Source organism: Oncorhynchus mykiss, chromosome 27 (genome assembly GCF_057628025.1).
Source record: "Oncorhynchus mykiss isolate SJ-2025 chromosome 27, ASM5762802v1, whole genome shotgun sequence".
NCBI classification, from domain to species: domain Eukaryota; kingdom Metazoa; phylum Chordata; class Actinopteri; order Salmoniformes; family Salmonidae; genus Oncorhynchus; species Oncorhynchus mykiss.
This window is the reverse complement of record NC_143048.1, coordinates 11,496,373-11,517,500: the sequence shown is the minus strand read 5'-3', so window position 1 is coordinate 11,517,500 and position 21,128 is coordinate 11,496,373. Positions and strand designations below refer to the sequence as shown.

Here is a 21,128-nt window from a genome sequence, read left to right as displayed (position 1 = left end):
ACATAATTGCTGTGTGTGATTTGAGATTACTGCTGTTTGTGCTGTTTGTCATACCGCATTGTAACGTATGGCTCCTAATTTTGCAGTCCATGTTTCCTATCTAATCTCCCCTGTGACCTTGTTCCATTTCGCCTCTGTGTTTTTTGACACTCTCTCTCTCTTTGTGAAATCTCAATTTAAACAGCACAGAACAAACATTCTCTCTCCATCTCTCCCTCGATCTCTGTCTCTCTCCATTTCTCTCTCTCTCTCTCTCCATTTCTCTCTCCTCATCTCCCTCAATTTCCCTCGCCCTCCACCTCACTCTCTCACTCTATCGCTCTCTCTTTCCTCCTTTCTCTCTCTCTCCGTCCATGCATCCCTCCCTCTCTCCCTCCCTCAATTTCTCTCCCTCCCTCCATCTCTCTTCCTCTCCCTCCCTCCATCTCTCTTCCTCTCTCTTCCCTCCATCTCTCTTTCTCTCCCTCCCTCCATCCCTCTTCCCCTCTCCTCCCTCCATCTCTGTCTGAGACCAGCTGATGCTTTAGCTCCGCCCCAAAGCTTGGCAAACACGAGTCACCATCATTCTTACCCGGAACCCACCGCAGCCAGCAACACGTTATTTTTCTGTTCTCCCTGCATCTCTGTCTGTCCTTCCCTCTCCTCCTTTGGCCACCTGTTTGCCTTTCATCTCCTCTCTGTTTGACAGCTCAAGGACTTACATGAATGGTGGTGTTTCTCACCCCCCCCCCCTCTCCTCCCCTCTCTCTCCCTCTCCTCCTATTGTCTGCCGTCTCTCCTGTGCACTACGGCACAGCAGTGCACTCTCAAAGACCCTCCTAGATGGACAAAAGCTGCAGGTGTCTTCACAGACTCAACACTGGAGGGTCCATAGAAACATGTATGTAGATAACAGAGCGTGAGAGCCCATATGACATAATGCAGTAGATGGATAATAGTGTGGGGAGGTTATGGTATGATAATTCCTGTCCGTTGGTATGTATTCTGTTAGTGGGAAAGGATGTTTGTTACTATGTGCGGAATACCTCTGATAACAAGTGATGATATCCTGTATTGTTGATGAATATAACAACTTTCACATGCCTACAATTGCATATATATATTTTTGGAAATACGAGTGCTCCTCTGTAGCTCAGTTGTTAGAGCATGGAATTTGCAACACCAGGGTAGTGGGTTCGATTCCCAGACCCACCTCTATGAAAAATGTATGAGCGCATGACTGTAAGTCACTTTGGATAAAAGTGTCTGCTAAATGGCATATACATATTATTAATGAATAATTGATTTATAATAGCTCTGGTATTTGCCCTGCCACGACAATCTCCCTTGGAAATCAGTGGCAACCCCAGTGAGACTTACGAGATGAGGTACATTTTTGGTTGTTCCTGCTCAATTTAGCTAATTACCACATTTGAGTGATTATGACAAGATTGTTGAGATGTGTGGTTGAGTAGCACATAGTCATAATAGTACATGAGTCATGTCAAGGTAAAGTCCTTCTTTTAGATTGTACCCAATAATACCCAATTAACTACTTATGTTAATTGACTTTCATATGCTTTATTATATGTTAGACTCATCTGTCTGTAGAGCTAATCAGAGATCTGTATCTCAGCTGAGAATTCTCCAAGCCTCCCCTGTGTGTGTGTGTGTGTGTGTGTGTGTGTGTGTGTGTGTGTGTGTGTGTGTGTGTGTGTGTGTGTGTGTGTGTGTGTGTGTGTGTGTGTGTGTGTGTGTGTGTGTGTGTGTGTGTGTGTGTGTGTGTGTGTGTCTGTGTCTGTGTGTGTGTGTGTGCGTGCGTGCGTGTGCCTGCGTGCACATGCGTGCATGCATGTGCGTGTCCGCGTGCAGATGTGTGTGTGTCAGTGAGGCTCTGGGGTGACAGCGAGAGAGACAAACAAGCTCCCACTCCTCCCACCAAGTTCCACAGGGGCTTCTGTAAACACATGAACACACACACTTCACACACCTCAGCCCTCCCATTCCCACCTCCTCTCCTAGTCCCACCATGAGTCCTCTCCACCTCTCCCCCACCACTGGGTAGATCATTTCATGCGTCTCCTCCAACCTGGTGGATCACTTGGGGCTTGTGTGCTTGTACGTCAGCAGGTGGGAAATGGGACGCCTGTATCCCAGGCTGTCAAACAACAAAAAGCAGTTGTGACAGCCACCGTTCCCGTCTGATACACACACAGAGATTGACACACAAGCATACATGCACATACTAAGCAACTAAGCACTCTACCCAAGGGTGCACTCACACACACACACACACACACACACACACACACACACACACAGACACACACACACACACACACACACACACACACACACACACACACACACACACACACACACACACAGCTCCCTCAGTGTGGATTTAATGAAAATACACCACTCTGACACCCTGCCACGCTTTTCCGTCTTCACACACAAACAGCAGAGCTTAAAAGAGACTGCAATGCCAACAAGCCCCTCCAGCCATCCTACCACCTCACTACGCCACATCACAGTGTCATGCAAAAGCCAAATCAAATCAAATCATATTGTATTCATCACATGCTTCGTAAATAGCAGGTGTGGACTAACAGTGAAATGCTTACCTTACCACCAACTGTGTCTCATAATGACCATCTTACCCATGCTAGACTACGGAGACGTAATTTATAGATCGGCAGGTAAGGGTGCTCTCGAGCGGCTAGATGTTCTTTTCCATTCGGCCATCTGGTTTGCCACCAATGCTCCTTAATGACACATCATCGCACTCTATAATCCTCTGTAAACTGGTCATCTCTGTATACCTGTCGCAAGACCCACTGGTTGATGCTTATCTATAAAACCCTCTTAGGCCTCACTCCCCCCTATCTGACATACCTACTGCAGCCCTCATCCTCCACATACAACACCCGTTCTGCCAGTCACATTCTGTTAAAGGTCCCCAAAGCACACACATCCATGGGTCGCTCCTCTTTCAGTTCGCTGCAGCTAGCGACTGGAACGAGCTGCAACAAACACTCAAACGGGACAGTTTTATCTCAATCTCTTTATTCAGAGACTCAATCATGGACACTCTTTGGTAGGCCGTCATTGTAAATAAGAATTTGTTCTTAACTGACTTTTGCCTAGTTAAATAAAGGTTAAATGTTAAATATATCTATCCCTATGCCATGTCATCATCCTTGCCACCCAGCGTAGAAACACACACCAACGTACACACACCACGGATTCCACACCAGGAACTTGGCATATGGGAGAGATGACCTTCACAGCTGGTGCAGAGGAATACCCATCTCTGTAGACTACAAACAAGTGCTTTGCTTGCACACTTAACTCGGCACTTTCCCTCTGGCCTCTCCCCTCCTCTACCCGCTGCTCCCTCGCTCCCCTCTCTCTCTCCTCACCTCACACTTCTAGTGTGACAACTCCTCACGAGACAGCCACAGCCTCTCAAGAACAGGAGCAAACCAAATGATAAAAGATGACACACTCTCACACGCACACGCACACACACACACACACACACACACGCACGCACGCATGCACACGCACACACACACACACACACGCGCACGCATGCATGCACACGCACACACGCACACACACACACATACACACACGCACACGCACACACACGCATACGCATACGCATACACAAACACACCCTGTCGGACAAGGTGACTGCGGCCATGGGCCTGTAGGATTTAATGAGCAACGGTCGGTGCCAAACTAAACTCACAGGCCCAAAATAGTTGCGGATAGCACAGGGCAAACATGTGGCTCTGGAGCCCGGCCCATTCAAGGAGTTCTGTTTCCCTCCTGCCCTATCAGCACTAGTGCCAGGATCTTTATAGCTCCACACACATTACTCCTGCCATAAAGTCACTTAAGGAAACATGTGTGTCTCACGCACACGTGCGCAAACATAGAAACTGACACGCACGCACACACACAGGCTTTAATGAGACCTATGCGGTAACAGACTAGCAACATTAATGATACGCACCCACACACTGACACACACACAGAAACACACACGTGTGAACACACATACGCTGATACATGCAAACACACACACGCATGCATGCAAGCACACACACACACACACTCTCACACACACACACACACACAGGCACACACACACACACACACACACACATACCCTCTCCCCCTCTCACTCCATTATTTCTCAACTTCTGTGGAGTATCTGCTGCGACTCTGGGTCTGTGTGTACTGTCTAGGTCCGTGTTGTTAGTGTCCTCTCTTGTGGTCCCAGCTAGCCAGCTAGCCAGCTCATTGACATGTGGCCAGCTAGCTCATTGAGATGTGGCAAGCCAGCTAGCTCATTGAAATGTGGCTAGCTAGCTCATTGAGATGTGGCCAGCTAGCTCATTGAGATGTGGCTAGCTAGCTCATTGAGATGTGGCCAGCTAGCTCATTGAGATGTGGCTAGCTAGCTCATTGAGATGTGGCTAGCTAGCTCCTTGAGATGTGGCCAGCTAGCTCATTGAGATGTGGCCAGCTAGCTCATTGAGATGTGGCTAGCTAGCTCATTGAGATGTGGCTAGCTAGCTCATTGAGATGTGGCCAGCTAGCTCAGTGAGATGTGGCCAGCTAGCTTATTGGGATGTGGCCAGCTAGCTCATTGAGATGTGGCCAGCTAGCTCATTGAGATGTGGCTAGCTAGCTCATTGAGATGTGGCCAGCTAGCTCATTGAGATGTGGCTAGCTAGCTCATTGAGATGTGGCCAGCTAGCTCATTGAGATGTGGCCAGCTAGCTCATTGAGATGTGGCTAGCTAGCTCATTGAGATGTGGCCAGCTAGCTCAGTGAGATGTGGCCAGCTAGCTTATTGGGATGTGGCCAGCTAGCTCATTGAGATGTGGCCAGCTAGCTCATTGAGATGTGGCTAGCTAGCTCATTGAGATGTGGTCAGCTAGCTCATTGAGATGCAGCTAGCTTCTCGTGGCTAGCTAGCTTATTGAGAAGTTAGCCCTAGCCTAGTGTCCCACCCTGCCCGCGCCTCTCCTAATATGTGATAGCAGTTGTATGGCTGTGACATTCTATCTAGTGTTGACAGAACACTTACATATATTCATCATACAGCATGATAAATAACATACTGTAAATAATCATCAGCAACATATCACAACCTGGCATAATATAGTGTATTATGAAACGGTTACAGTGGAGTCCCGACCACGTAATCTGACTGGTCAAAAGGGCGTTCCAGCCTCAACGTCATTGAGCACAACATCAATGCTAGCCTTTGCGTTCCTGAAAAAATACCAAATCAATCGTGTATGATAAGCTAAGAGAAGCAAAACGAATTGTAGAGAGAGAGACATGTGCTATAGTGACTCACAAGCACTTAGAATCCAGAGATACAGGCTAGACACAGATTAATATACATGGAATGACATTTATCCATGACATAACTTGTAAGAACACACAAGGATGTAAGAACATCATACAGCATGTGTTTGTTTCAGCAACTGTTTTCTCCACATTTTCTCTTGACAGTCTGTCTGATGAAGTAGCCTGTTTTCAAGAGGCAAGTGGACAACGACAGCACTTAAACCCTCCCTGGGGCTAACACACTTGTGGATAGGTGTGCAAGCATGTCATCATCATCACACTTGGGTGTCTGGGGGTGCGTGAATGTAAGTGTGTGTGTGTATGTGTGTGTGTGTGTGTGTGTGTGTGTGTGTGTGTGTGTGTGTGTGTGTGTGTGTGTGTGTGTGTGTGTGTGTGTGTGTGTGTGTGTGTGTGTGTGTGTGTGTGTGTGTCTGCTTCATGTAAAGTGCCAGTCAAAGGTTTGGACACACCTACTCATTCCAGGATTTTTCTTTAATAGTGAAGACATCAAAACTATGAAATAACACATATTGAATCATCATCTTTAATGTAGCCACCCTTTGCCTTGACATCTTTGCACGCTCTTGGCATTCTTTCCTTCTTAATGCATTTGAGCCAATCAGTTGTGTTGTGACAAGGTAGGGGGGGTAATACAGAAGATAGACCTATTTGGTAAAATACCAAGTCCATATTATGGCAAGAACAGCTCAATTAAGCAAAGAGAAATGACAGTCCATCATTACTTTATGACATGAAGGTCAGTCAATATTGAACATTTCAAGAACTTTGGAAGTTTCTTCAAGTGCAGTCACAAAACAACATCAAGCACTATGATGAAACTGGCTCTCATGAGGACCGCCACAAGAAAGGAAGACCCAGAGTTACCTCTGCTGCAGAGGATAAGTTCATTAGAGTTACAAGACTCAGAAATTGCAGCCCAAATAAATGCTTCACAGAGTTCAAGTAACAGATACATCTCAACATCAACTGTTCAGAGGAGACTGTGTGAATCAGGCATTCATGGTCGAATTGCTGCAAAGAAAACACAATTAAAGGACATCAAGAAGAAGAGACTTGCTTGGGCCAAGAAACACAAGCAATGGACATTAGACTGGTGGAAATCTGTGCTTTGGTCGGATGTGTCTAAATTTGAGATTTTTGGTTCCAACCACCGTGTCTTTGTGAGACGCGGAGTAGGTGAGCGGATGATCTCTACATGTGTGGTTCCCACTGTGAAGCAAGGAGGAGGAGGTGTGATGGTGTGCGGGTGCTTTGCCTTGTGACACTGTCTGTGATTTATTTAGAATTTAAGGCACACTTAACCAGCATGTCTACCATAACATTCTGCAGCGATAGGCCATCCCATCTGTTTTTTTCTTAGTAGGACTTATATTTTGTTGTTTTTCAACAGGACAATGACCCAACACAGCTCCAGGCGTGTAAGGGTGATTTGACCAAGAAGGAGAGTCTTAGAGTGCTGCATCAGATGACCAGGCCTCCACAATCACCCGACCTCAACCCAATTTGGGATGAGTTGGACCGTAGAGTGAAGGAAAAGCCAGTGCTCAGATGGTCAAATGGAACATAAATTGTTAATTGAAACACACATTATAAAATAGAGTGAATCAAGAGATATAGAGTCTCTACAATCAAATTCCTAAAGATTTTGCCCTCAGGCTGAGCTGTTCATTAATTCCGCTCTAGTGAGTGGGACACATTGTGGTAGGACATACTGTAGCCCTGCCCTGTGACCATGTGTCATTACAATGAATTCACCCCCCCCCCCCCCCCGCCCGATCCATGTGACTCTCCATCTCTTTTCCCATCTCTCCTTCTCTCTCTCGCTCTGCCTCTATCGTTCCATCTCTCCCTCCCCATCTCTTTCTCTCGGTGTCTCATCCTCTATCGTTCCATCTCTACCCCTCTCTCACTCTGCATCCTTTTCTGTTTATTTCTCCCTGTCCCCTTCTCCCTCCCTCTGCCTCCCGCCATCATTCCTCATAGAGATAGGGATGAGGCCCAGAGTGCGAGGGGCTGCTGAGTCCGCCAAACAAGACACCATGTGTTTGTCAAGAAGCGACAGATGGCAAAGGAGGAGAGAGGGAGCAGAGGAGAAAGTTTAGGCGTGACAAATAAGCAATAGATGTAGCAGCTCTGGAACTTTCCATTGGGGGAACAAGGGCCAACAGAGTCCGTTTCAGTCCCAGAGAAGGGTAAGGTGACTTAGGCAGGTCCTTTCCCCATCACCCAATGCATTTCCAGTGTCTTTGAGGGACACAAACTCAGAGTGTTGTAATTATTTGAAGGTGATTTACTAGATGGGAGGACTGTGTTCTTGCCCCAATGTCACCTGAGGCTCTGAACAGCTCCAGTGCCTGCTGTGAGTAACACTGGCTCTGCTAAGCTAGGGGACACCCTCAGGGTACTTTCTACAGCTAAAATGCCATGCACAGAAGCCACACAAACGCACTAACACACACCAACATACAGTACATGAATGCAGATACAAGCATGCATGCAGGCAGGTATGTGCGTGCGCACACCCCCAGACACACACAAACAAACACACAGCTTCCTACTGGGCTGAAGCCAAGGGATACAAGAGCAATAAACAAAAGAGGAAGTAGCCATAAAGCTGTCGGGTGGCCGTGAGGAGCCTCTGAGGACTGTGTGTTCTCTCCTCTTCCTCTCGCTCTCTCTGTTCTCTCTCGCTCTTTCTCTCTCTCTCTCTCCATTTCACTTTCCCCTCACTCCGATGTCTCTCTCTCTCAGTTCTGCTCTGAATCTCCAAAGGGCCATCGGCTGGCTGGCTGGCTGGCAGCACTTCATCACTCTTCCACAATGCCTCACCTAATCGCCTCTCCTCACCTCAGCCCAGACGACCATTAGGACCCCTCCTCTGCTGCCCGGTGCTCACAGCACTGCCTGTCTGACACCCCATCCATCACGGGTCAATCTGTGCCCTCTGTAGCCAGGCAATGTGACGGAAACCTCTGGTGACACCCACTTCTCAAATGACGCACAAATGACGCCTTATTCCCAGACAACTTTCTAAGGCACCTGTTGATTAACCTATGCAAACAAATAATCCAATCAAATGAAATTGTATTTGTCACATGCTTCGTAAACAACAGGTGAAATGCTTACTTACGGGCCCTTCCCAACGATGCAAATATAATAAATAAATAATGAGTAAATTGGCTATATACACGGGGTACCGGTACCAAGTCGATGTGCAGGGGTACGAGGCAATTGAGGTAGCTATGTACATATAGATAGGGATAAAGTGACTAGGCAACAGGATAGATAATAAATAGTAGCAGCAGCGTACAGTATGTGATGAGTCAAAAGCTTTTGTGCAAAGAGTGTCAATGCAGATAGTCCGGGTAGCTATTCCGTTAACTACAATACATAGTATTCTTATGGCTTGGGATTAGAATCTGTTCAGGGTCCTGTTGATTCCAGTCTTGGTGCATCGGTACGGCTTGCCGTGGGGTAGCAGAGAGAACAGTCTGTGACTTGATTGGCTGGAGTCTTTGACAATTTTTAGGTCCTTCCTCTGACACCGCCTGGTATAGAGGTCTTGGATGGCAGGGAGTTGGGCCCCAGTGATGTACTGGGTCATACGCACTGCCCCAGGTAGCGCCTTGGGGTCGGATGCCAAGCAGTGCCACACCAAGCGGTGATGTAGCCAGTCAAGATGCTCTCAATGGTGCAGCTGTAGAACTTTTTGAGGATCTGAGGGGCCCATGCCAAATCTTTTCAGTCTTCTGAGGGGGAAGAGGCCTACCACCGTTGTGTCTTCGGAAAACTTAATGATGGTGTTGGAGTCATGCGCGGCCACGCAGTTGTGGGTAAACAGGGAGTACAGGAGAGGACAAAGCACGCACCCCTGAAGGGCCCCCATGTTGAGGATCAATGTGGCGGATGTGTTGTTGCCTACCCTCAACACCTGGGGCAGCCCGTCAGGAAGTCCAGGATCCAGTCGCAAAGGGAGTTGTTCAGACCCAGTGATGAGCTTGGAGGGTATTATGGTGTTGAATGCTGAGCTGTAGTCAATGAACAGCGTTCTCACATAGGTGTTCCACTTGTGCAGGTGGGAGAGGGTAGTGTGGAGTGCAATAGAGATTGCGTCATCTGTGTATCTGTTGGGGCGGTACCTGGGTCCAGGGTATCTGGGATAATGTTGTCGATGTGAGTCACGTCCAGCATTTCATGCTACAGATGTGAGTGCATTTAGACAGGTTACCTTGGCGTTCTTAAGCACAGGGACTATGGTGGTCTGCTTGAGACATAGTAGATATTACAGACTGGGTCAGGGAGAGGTTGAAAATGTCAGTGAAGACACCCGTCAGCTGGTCAGCGCACGCTCCGAGTACACGCCCTGGTAATCCGCCTGGCCCCGCGGCCTTGTGAATGCTGACCTGCTTAAAGGTCCTACTCACATTGGCTACGGAGAGCGAGATCACACAGTCGTCTGGAACTGCTGCCGCTCTCCGGGGCCATATGTTAAAACGGAGGGAGAGATGAAGCAAGATGAAACCGAGACCAGGTCTCTAACGCGTGTCAAACGAAGAGCTGTAGAAAGAAAACAAGATATGTCATTTAGCGGACGCGTTCATCCAAAGGGACTTACAGTCACGCGTGCTTATATTTTACATATGGGGTGGTCCAGGGAATCGAACCCACTACTCTGGTGTTACAAGCGCCACGCTCTACCAACTGAGCTAAAACGGATGACAGTAATAGAAATGTGTGAGGAATAACAAATACCCTTTCTATTATGGGCAGTGATTGCAGTGTCATGTAATCAGAATGTATTTAGCTCATCGCTAGTGCTCGCCTTGCTGCTACGCAGCTCTGGGGCTGTGGAACGTAATTGTTTCTCTCAATCCTCTACGGGAAGAAGAGTCAGGTTCTACTGTATTCATACCCTCCACACACACGCACGCACGCACGCACACGCACACGCACACACACACACACACACACACACACACACACACACACACACACACACACACACACACACACACACATACACACACACACACATATACGTACATCACAGGAGGCTGGTGGCACCTTAATTGGGGAGGATGGGCTCGTGGTAACGGCTGTAGCGGAATAGGTGGAATGGTATCAAATGCATCACACGCATGGTTTCTATGTGTTTGATGCCATTCAATTTTCTCTGTTCCGGCCATTATTATGAGCCGTCCTCCCCTCAGCAGGCTCCTGTGACGTACACACATACACACACCTTCCCCCTCCCTTCTTCTATCCCTCTATATCTGAATTGAACAGCTCAAGACTTGTTTTGTTCTGCGACATTGAGCCCAGTCAGTCCGTCTCCCCTTCTCTTTCTTCGTTGTCTGGGCAAAAATGTAATTTATTTCATTTGTGTCATAAATCAATTTCCTGGTTCTCATTCTATTTGCTGAGAGGGATGACAGAGCCAGAGCTGACAGCGGGGTTAACCCCTCGCCCACCCTGGTCCTGGGAGCCAGCCACCAGGATGGGAGGAGAGAAGGAGGAGGAGAGAGAAAACAGAGAGGGGGGGGGACAGAGAAAGAGAAGAAGAGAGAGAGAGAGAGAGAGAGAGAGGTACAGATGAGGGGATGAAACATGACCATTTGATTTCACATACCGCGATCCCACTGCCATGAGCCTACAAAGCTATTGAAACCCTACTGAAAAGTTCCATGCAACAGAATACACAAGTCATCCAGTAGTATTCCCTCCATAGCTGTGTCAACAAATCTGAACATCCACAGTTACAATACAATAAAAACACTAGTGACAACATCCCCAGGTGTGGATATTAATATGGGGGGGAAATTATTCCTCCTTTGAGAGAGATTTGTTTGGAGCTTAGCTAAGCAGACTTTCTCTGCCGTCTCTGACGCACAAAATGGAACGGGCACCAATTGCCGTTTTAATAGATTTCTGGCAAGTCATTTCTGACTGCAGATAAGAAACACAGAGCTGTGTGTCCCATCTCTGTGGGAGTCGGTGTGTGATCCTGCGGGAGTGTGTGTGTGAGAGAGAGATAAAGGTATTGAGAGAAAGATATTGCTGTGTGTGTGTGTGTGTGTGTGTGTAATTGTTTGCCTTACATGCACATACTGTACTATGTATTCAGTTCTAAAAGACAGTCTTATAACATGATACACACTGACAATAAAGAACATTCAACATGATATCTACACATAACCAGACATACACAGATACAGTTGAAGTCAGAAGTTAACATACACTTAGGTTGGAGTCATTAAAACTCGTTTTTCAACCACTCCACAAATGTATTGTGCATGACACAAGTAATTTTTTCCAACAATTGTTTACAGACAGATTATTTCACTTATAATTCACTGTATCACAATTCCAGTGGGTCAGTAGTTTACATACACTAAGTTGACTGTGACTTTAAACAGCTTGGAATATTCCAGAAAATAATGTCATGGCTTTAGAAGCTTCTGAACCTGTGGGTGTATTTCAAGGCCTACCTTCAAACTCAGTGCCTCGTTGCTTGACATCATGGGAAAATCAAAAGACATCAGCCCAGATCTCAGAAAAAAAATGATAGACCTACACAAGTCTGGTTCCTCCTTGGTAGCAATGTCCAAACGCCTGAAGGTACCACGTTCATCTGTACAAACAATAGTATGCAAGTATAAACACCATGGGACCATGCAGCCGTCATACTGCTCAGGAAGGAGACGCGTTTTGTCTCCTAGAGATGAACGTACTTTGGTGTGAAAAGAGCAAATCAATCCCAGAACAACAGCAAAGGACCTTGTGAAGATGCTGGAGGAAATGGGTACAAAAGTATCTATATCCACAGTAAAACGAGTCCTATATCGACATAACCTGAAAGGCCGCTCAGCAAGGAAGAAGCCACTGCTCCAAAACCGCCATAAAAAAGCCAGACTACGGTTTGCACCTGCACATGGGGACAAAGATCGTAGTTTTTGGAGAAATGTCCTCTGGTCTGATGAAACAAAAATAGAACTGTTTGGCCATAATGACCATCATTATGTTTGGGGGAAAAAGGGGAAGGCTTGCAAGCCGAAGAACACCATCCCAACCGTGAAGCACGGGGGTGGCAGCATCATGTTGTGGGGGTGCTTTGCTGCAGGAGGGACTGGTGCACTTCACAAAATAGATGGCATCATGAGGAAGGGAAATTATGTGGATATATTGAAGCAGCATCTCAAGACATCAGTGAGGAAGTTAAAGCTTGGTCGCAAATGGGTCTTCCAAATGGACAATGACCCAAAGCATACTTCCAAAGTTGTGGCAAAATGGCTTAAGGACAACAAAGTCAAGGTATTGGAGTGTCCGTCACAAAGCCCTGACCTCAATCATATAGAAAATATGTGGGCAGAACTGAAAAAGTGTGTGCGAGCAAGGAGGCCTACAAACTTGACTCAGCTCTCTATGTGTTTCAGTGTCACAGCTGTATGAGCCCAGTTCAGCCCACCCCAGCCGGTACGAGTCAAGCAGAGTCCAGCCAAGCAGAGTCCAGCCCACCCCAGCCGATACCAGCCAAGCAGAGTCCAGCCCACCACAGCCGATACCAGCCAAGCAGAGTCCAGCCAAGCAGAGTCCAGCCCACCACAGCCGATACCAGCCAAGCAAAGTCCAGCCAAGCAGAGTCCAGCCCACCCCAGCCGATACCACCCAAGCAGAGTCCAGCCCACCCCAGCCGGTACCAGCCAAGCAGAGTCCAGCCCACCCCAGCCAGTACCAGCCAAGCAGAGTCCAGCCCACCCCAGCCGGTACCAGCCAAGCAGAGTCCAGCCCACCCCAGCCGGTACCAGCCAAGCAGAGTCCAGCCCACCCCAGCCGATACCATCCAAGCAGAATCCAGCCCACCCCAGCCGAAGGCTCGCGCTCTCTCTCTCTCTCATCATTCCCTTTTTCTTCTTTCTCTCCCTCTCACAATCTATCTTCTTTTCCCCTGTCTGTCCTTTTCTCTAAAAGGTACTCCATCACCACATCTCCTCCCCTGTGTCTACATCTCTCTTTCCAGTCCTTTTCACTCGGTTTTGACGCTAAAGCCAGTCTCAAGGGAAGCAGAAGAAAGGGCAACCGCCAAAGAAAATGGAGAAATCTGAGAGAAAGGAAGACTTTATTTTCTCTTTCTGTCTGGACATTCATCCACTGTGAAGTAACTTTGTCTCTTTATCGTGGCCTCACTATCTGTCAGTGTAGGGAGCTCTTCTCTCTTTTCTCTCTGGTTGAGGCTGAAGGAGAGGCTTAACATGCTGCTCGGACGTGCATTTGTTACCACACAGCTCCCTGCTTCCTCGACGCTCGTTTCCAACAGCAACAGTGGCTGACTTTGTTGAAAGGAAAGAGACACATAATAACACTGAGGAGGATACAGTGTATGGACAACAGATACACTGCTCAGTATCAAAATCAAGCGCGGCATCTAAAATGAAGGGTCTGATTTCTGTTTTCCATGAGCTTGAATATAACAGGATAACAAAATACCTAGGCCCACAGTACATATTTACATGGTTTCAACTAATAAAAGAACATAGTTTATTTAGCCATTTGGAATAACTATTCCTTGATTTCTGACAATCGTTACAAAGCTATGACACAGAACTTTTCAATAATAACACATTGTCAAATACATGTGTGCCAATTGTACTGTACGAAGCGTTTTGTTGTGCTTGTCTGCTACGCCGACCGGCTCAAGACCCTCCACAATGAAGAGGACACATAAAAGCGAGGGGGATAGGAGAAATGAAAAGCACATCTCGCCACATCTCATCTCTCCCTCTCTCTCTCCCAACCACCCCACCTGTGTGTGTGTGTGTGTGTGTGTGTGTGTGTGTGTGTGTGTGTGTGTATAAAAGTAGGGGGAGGGGTTCATTGACCATTTAGCCCATGCATGTGTGCATTTACCCTGTCCACTCAGCCGTTGGACACAGTGGCTGGCTCTCTATAGGCCAAGGGCCACTTTATGGGCCCTTTTAAAAGCTACATTAAAACCAAAGGGGCAGCTGGTGCCCTTATCAGAGCTTCAGCGCCCAGCAAGTGGGAAAGTGAAGGAGTAAATATTTATTTAAAAGAGGCAGCTGGCCCACTGAAGGTTTTAGGCCGAGGAGACAGAGTTTACCATAAAACAGGTGATCTGGTGTGTGTGTGTGTGTGTGTGTGTGTGTGTGTGTGTGTGTGTGTGTGTGTGTGTGTGTGTGTGTGTGTGTGTGTGTGTGTGTGTGTGTGTGTGTGTGTGTGTGTGTGTGCCGGAGTGAGTGTGTACTGTTGCATTGTTGTAATTCTACCACCAGGCAGTGAGCCTAACCTTCAGGGAGATATTCAGTGTCATCCGAGACTGCAGCTCTCTACCTAGAAGATCCAGCAAATACAAGCACTGTGCCTTACAACAGACCCTGTAATACACATGCAGCCTAGCCACTCCTCTCTCTTCAGCTCCAGCACCAGACCAATCCGTCACGTCATTGAGTGAACGGATGGCATACACAGACAGACACGGTTAATAGGATATCCAGTCGTTACCTCCAAGGGGTCAATAGCTTTCATCGTCAAACAGATTATGCGACCACATCCTAAACGCCCTGTAGCACAACGTGCCGTTGCCTCCATGACCCTTCAGCAACCTCTCCCCATGGTAACCAATGCACTCCGGAACACAGATTAGAACGCTCCGCGGTCGCCATGGACCCCAGATCCGATCTCCGTGGTTATGGGGCCAGCGGAAGATCCCTCGGGTGATGAACACGTGACGATAAGGGTTTAGTCTGTCCTGTTACCGTGGCAACAGGCTCAGCCATCCCCCCAGGCTCCTTGGTTTAAGACACGTGTTGCTCCGGAGATATTATTACGTTTCAAAACGCAGTCAGTCAGAGCAATCGGAGATGATCACCAAGAGGAGGGAGCTTCCCCACGGAGCAATGAGAAGATCGAGGATGGTGCACCATTTTTCAGTCACCTTCACTGTGTATCGCGCATTTTAAACTTCACAGAAACAAACAGAACTTTTGACCCAATAGAACATGTCTTTGTTCAAGTCTGTGGTTGAGGACAACATTTCTTAACCTCTTGGATGAATCTCAGATATTTGGAAGTGATAAGCGTTACATGCGCCGTCAAGTGCGATCCAGCAGTTCCTGTTCCACAACCAATCAGCACCAACCAACACTGCTGCCTGGTATAACAGGTATAGGCCTGAGAGACAATTTATACTTGATCCGAAAATGTGGTCGGAGGCACCGTATGGATGGTGTGACGCAACTGTGGAGCCTCCGGATTCCAAATGGAGCTCGGTACCGCATCTCCGTGTGCCTCTCATATTTTGGTACAATGCGGAGGTCTCCGTATAGCTCCGCGTTGACATGATTGGTTGACGGAAGGTGAGGGCGGGAGGTCCTGCAAAAACACAAACTCACTTCCTTGACAACTGCCTTCACAGCAGCACTGCGCAGCTCGGCGAAGCACAAGAAGGATGAATGCCCTGACTTCTACAGACGCCATATCACCGTAAATGCTGCACGACCAATGCAGACGTCGGATTGACCGTACAGCGCCTTTAATGCCCAGGAGTTTACACTGCTGTTACTCTCTGTTTATCATATATGCATAGTCACTTTAACTATACATTCATGTACATACTACCTCAATTGGCCCGACCAACCAGTGCTCCCGGGCTATCTGCATTGTGTCCCACCACCCGCAAACCCCTCTTTTTACGCTACTGCTACTCTCTGTTCATCATATATCCATAGTCACTTTAACCATATCTACATGTACATACTACCTCAATAAGCCTGACTAACCGGTGTCTGTATATAGCCTTGCTATTGTTATTTTCAAATGTATTTTTACTGTTGTTTATTTCTTTACTCACACACACACACACACACACACACACACACACACACACACACACACACACACACACACACACACACACACACACACACACACACACACACACACAGACACAGACACAGACACACACACACAGACACACACACACACACACATACACACACACACACACACAGAACCACACAAAAACACACACCTTTTTTTCGCACTATTGGTTAGAGCCTGTAAGTAAGCATTTCACTGTAAGGTCTACTGTTGAATACACCTGTTGTATTCGGCACACGTGACAAGTAAACTTTGATTTGAGTTGAGTTGAGGAGAACCAAGGACACACCTCCCTCTAGTGGAGCGAGGAGAAATAACATGGGGACGTGTTGTTTCCACTCAATACAAGACTGGAAATACATTGACTCACTCCTCTGGTTCTCTCCAGTGGGCAAAACATATAAGACACGTTGACGGCAGCGACAGACGAACACTGCAGGTCACTAAATGAAAAGAGGCCTCAAAGGCAAATGTGATTCACAGGGTGAGCTTGGTTAACAGAGAACTCAAGTGAATACATCTGTTCAGTTCAATTAAAAGAGCATTGGACTGGTTAAGGCTTGTATAATACCACCCTCTTGAAGGAAGCCGAGGGGAACAGCAGATAGGGGGAAAACAACTGTAGACAGAGCAGTAGCCTAACTTTAGATATTACCAGTGGCGGAAAAAGTACCCATTTGTCACACTTGAGTAAAAGTAAAGATACATCAATAGAAAATGAAGTAAGTCATGCAGTAAAATACTACTTGAGTAAAAGTCTAAAAGTATTTGGTTTAAAATATACTTAAGTGTCAAAAGTATATGTGATTACTATAATATACTATGAATCATTTCAAATTCCTTATCTTAAGCAAACCAGACGGTACCATTTTTTTATTTTTTATTTACATTTACGGATAGCCAGGGGCACACTACATTCAGACATCATTTACAAACAAAGTGTGTGTGTTTAGTGAGTCCACCAGATCAGAGGGAGTAGCGATGATCAGTTACCTTGATATGTGCACGAATCGGACCATTTTCCTGTCCTGCTAAGCACTCAAAAAGTAACGAGTACTTTTGGATGTACGGAGTAAAAAGTACAATATTTTCTTAAGGAATTAAGTAAAAGTAGTCAAAAAATATCAATTGTAATGTGCAGATCCCAAAATAAAACGACTTAAATAGGACTAAAGTACTTTTCACCACTGGATATAACCTTATCTAATGTACAAACCTTCTATTTACGTCAATGCATTACTGTACATCAGTGACACTGATCTCAAAGTAGGACTTAGCCCTCAATATACAACAGTCTTGCATTTGACATCAGAACAGTCTAGCACGCAGATGGGGGGCCAATGTCATCATACACCGTCCGTTTCTGCAGTGTGAGCTGTAACAGTAGCTGTCTCTGAGCAGAAAGGCCTCGTGTTCAGTGTGTTCTGAGTCTTGGGAGGCGGGGTGGAGGAGTGAGGAAGGTGAAGGTGTGAAAGGAAAGTCCGTCTTGAGGTTAAAGGGGGGACGGGTGTGGTGCTATCACCTCCTTCACGAAACCCATAAACTCTCGGAATCAGTTCTCAACCGATTTCACGCTCAGCCGACACATGCCTCGTAATAACTTTCCTTTAAATAAGATGCTGAGTTGAGTTCACGTTATGAAGAACAACAGAACCAAAAGTCATTTACAGGAAGGAGAATGAGCCTGTAGAATCTTCCCACCACCCAAACATGACTTGATAATGTTAAATGGGCACACTATGGTGTGCACTGTAGGACAAAAGAGGTCATGTCAGGGACAACACAATACAAAAACCTCCCTTGCGAGAGAGGAGACCGAACAAGCACAGGTGGACATTTGCTCGCTTACCCAGCCCTCCTCCAAATTAAGGCCCCCACCCCCAAAAAAAAAACCCAGCAGGGAGTAAATGCCACGCTCCAAAAATAGCTTCCGCTGATCCTTGCAGACAGTTAACATTTCCACCTGGGCAACAAAAAAAACGATGAAACAAACACGATTTCCTCTCAGATGGATAATAGCCCCCGTTGTTGACACGTTTGCTGTGTTGTTGGCGGTTGGAGGAGCACGGTGTCAGCTGCATTGTGTGAGTCATTTCTTTTAGAGTCTGTCTCCGAGCCTTGAAGATGGTCAACATTTATACCTGTTGCAAATGGATTAATTAGCCAAAAAAAAACGACTTCTCTCAGATAATAATATGGGTAATGAAGTGAAGGTCCCGTGGTGAAGTATGAACCAGGCATCCAAAAGGGCCGGAGCCAGACATGTTACCGCTGCTCCAAGAAAACCAGCTCACATGCAGAGGCACATGTGCACTCCTGTGTGTGTGTGTATGTGTGTGTGTGTGAGTGTCTGTGTGCGCGTGCATGCGTATATAAATGTGTGTGTGTGAGTACTGTCTCAGGGGGGTTCAGTGGGGGATAATGTGGAATTAGCCTTGCTGCACAGCTCCTAATTGCCTCCTGTAGGATTACAGAGATAATAGCAGCAGCTGCAGCCCCGGTGGACATACAGCACATCACATCTCCCTATAGGATCAACATCTGCACGGTGCACAGTCAATCACAGACAGAGAGAGAGAGAGAGAGAGAGAGAGAGAGACGGACGGACGGACGGAGGGACAGACAGACAGGCAGGGAGACAGACAGACAAACAGGGAGAGAGACAGAGAGGGAGAGAGACAGACAGACAGACAGACAGGGAGACAGACAGACAGACAGGGAGACAGGGAGACAAACAGGGAGAGAGACAGAGAGGGAGAGAGACAGACAGACAGACAGACAGACAGACAGACAGACAGACAGACAGAGAGGGAGAGAGGGAGAGAGGGAGAGAGGGAGAGTGACAGAGAGGGAGAGAGACAGAGAGGGAGAGAGACAGACAGACAGACAGACAGACAGACAGGGAGACAGACAGGGAGACAGACAGACAGACAGACAGGGAGACAGACAGGGAGACAGACAGACAAACAGGGAGAGAGACAGAGAGGGAGACAGACAGACAGACAGACAGACAGACAGACAGACAGACAGACAGACAGACAGACAGACAGACAGATAGACAGAGGGAGAGAGAGAGGGAGAGAGGGAGAGAGGGAGAGCGACAGAGAGGGAGAGAGACAGACAGACAGACAGGGAGACAGACAGGGAGACAGACAGCCAGACAGGGAGAGAGGGAGAGAGGGAGAGAGACAGAGAGAGAGAGAGAGGTGGGGAGAAAGGGAGGGAAAGAGGGATCGAGACGGTGAAAGGGAGAGAGAGAGGCAAGAAACGGAGAGAGATGGAGAGCGAGACGGGGAGATGGCGGGGGGGTCAGAGGGGAGAGAGGGGGGGGGGGAGAGAGAGGGGACAGAGGTGGAGAGAAAAGGAGAGAGGGAGGTAGAGAGAAAGGGAGAGAGGGAGGTAGAGAGAGATGGAGATGGAGAGGGGAACAGAGGGGAACAGAGGGGAGAGGGTTGGGCAGAGACAGCAGACAGAGAAGAGGATCGCGACAACACTCATCTGACATGACAGTGTGTCTGTCCATCACCTTCCTGCTCTGACAGTATGGTCGCATCCCAAGTGGCACCCTATTCCCTATAGTGCACTACTTTTGACCAGAGGGCTCTGGAAAAGGAAAGGAAGGTGGGTAGTGCAGTATAAGTAGTGCACTGTAAAGGGAATCGGGTACCATTGAGACGCAGCATATGTCCACACATCAGACATGGAAGTCATTGATAATCTCAATACCGTAGCTATAGTTTAAACATTTCAACCCAAGATGACTTTCTGAGAAAAGTGTGAAACGTAAGAAAAGAGGTCGGTAAAAAAAAACACGAACCTATGAAAACTATTGACAAAAAAAGTCTAGATTAGAAAAAATGCTCCTTAATGACACCTGGAGACAAGAAAAAACCACCGTGAACTTTTACCTGTCAACAGACAGACGGGCGCTCAGCATCCAGAGAAGCATGTTGCTATAATGACTGGGGAGTGGTACGTATTATGGGTGTTTTCTCCGTCTTCCACAAGAAAAACGCCTCAGGTCAAACACCGTTTTCAGCAAAAAAGAGACAAACAGACAAAAGAGAAGGTAAACGCAGACGGAGAAAGGAGAGGACTCACCACATTTTGCGAGGCATCTTTGCACGTTGCGAGTTACCCGACCTCCACTTCTCCTTTCAACCCTCTGTCTGTCCTCACTATCCCCTCACAAACACACACACACACTCAGCCCTGATTATAGCGATATTAATGAGGTGGTGTGCTTTGGGTGCAATTGAATGCAGAGAGCTCTCTTTGTTGTGGCAGGGGAACGAGGAGGCTAGAAAGGAGGGAGAGAGGGGGGAGGGAGTTGTTGACAGCCTCTCATATCCGCAGGAGCATCGCCCGCTTGGTCCATCAGCAAATCCACACTGACCTGCTCTGACATGCAAGTAAGCCAACACACACACACACACACACACACACACACACACAGGTCTCTAATGAGAGCTGTGAGCGAGGGGAGAAGGACGGCGAGCGCGACAGCTCTACAGCAGCCGGTGAACAACAGACACACACCTGCAGCCAGCTGCGTTGAAGTTCCCCCTCTCCGTCCACCACGGCCCCCTGTTCTCTCACCAACATGCCCGGGTACGTGACCTCGCTTGGGGGGCACACAGTGGGGAGCTCCAGGGAGCTACAGTGGCAGCGGGAACCTGGCTCTCCGCTGCTCCCTGCTCAGCCTTCCACAGACAGACACGCACACCCAGCAGCCCAACAACCCAGTCAGCCAGTTGACCAGCACTAGTCAGTACAGTTACAGCAGGAGCACGGCCCGCACTCAGTCACGACTACCTCATTCATATTCAGGCCCACTCCAAACAGCATTATAC

At 47.6% G+C, this 21,128-nt stretch overlaps 1 protein-coding gene across 6 annotated transcripts in view; it reads right to left on the bottom strand.

Moving 5' to 3' along the window:
- The window catches only part of rap1gap2a (RAP1 GTPase activating protein 2a), a 99,663-nt gene that overhangs the window by 58,580 nt on the left and 19,955 nt on the right, over positions 1-21,128 (bottom strand). The window lies entirely within an intron of this gene.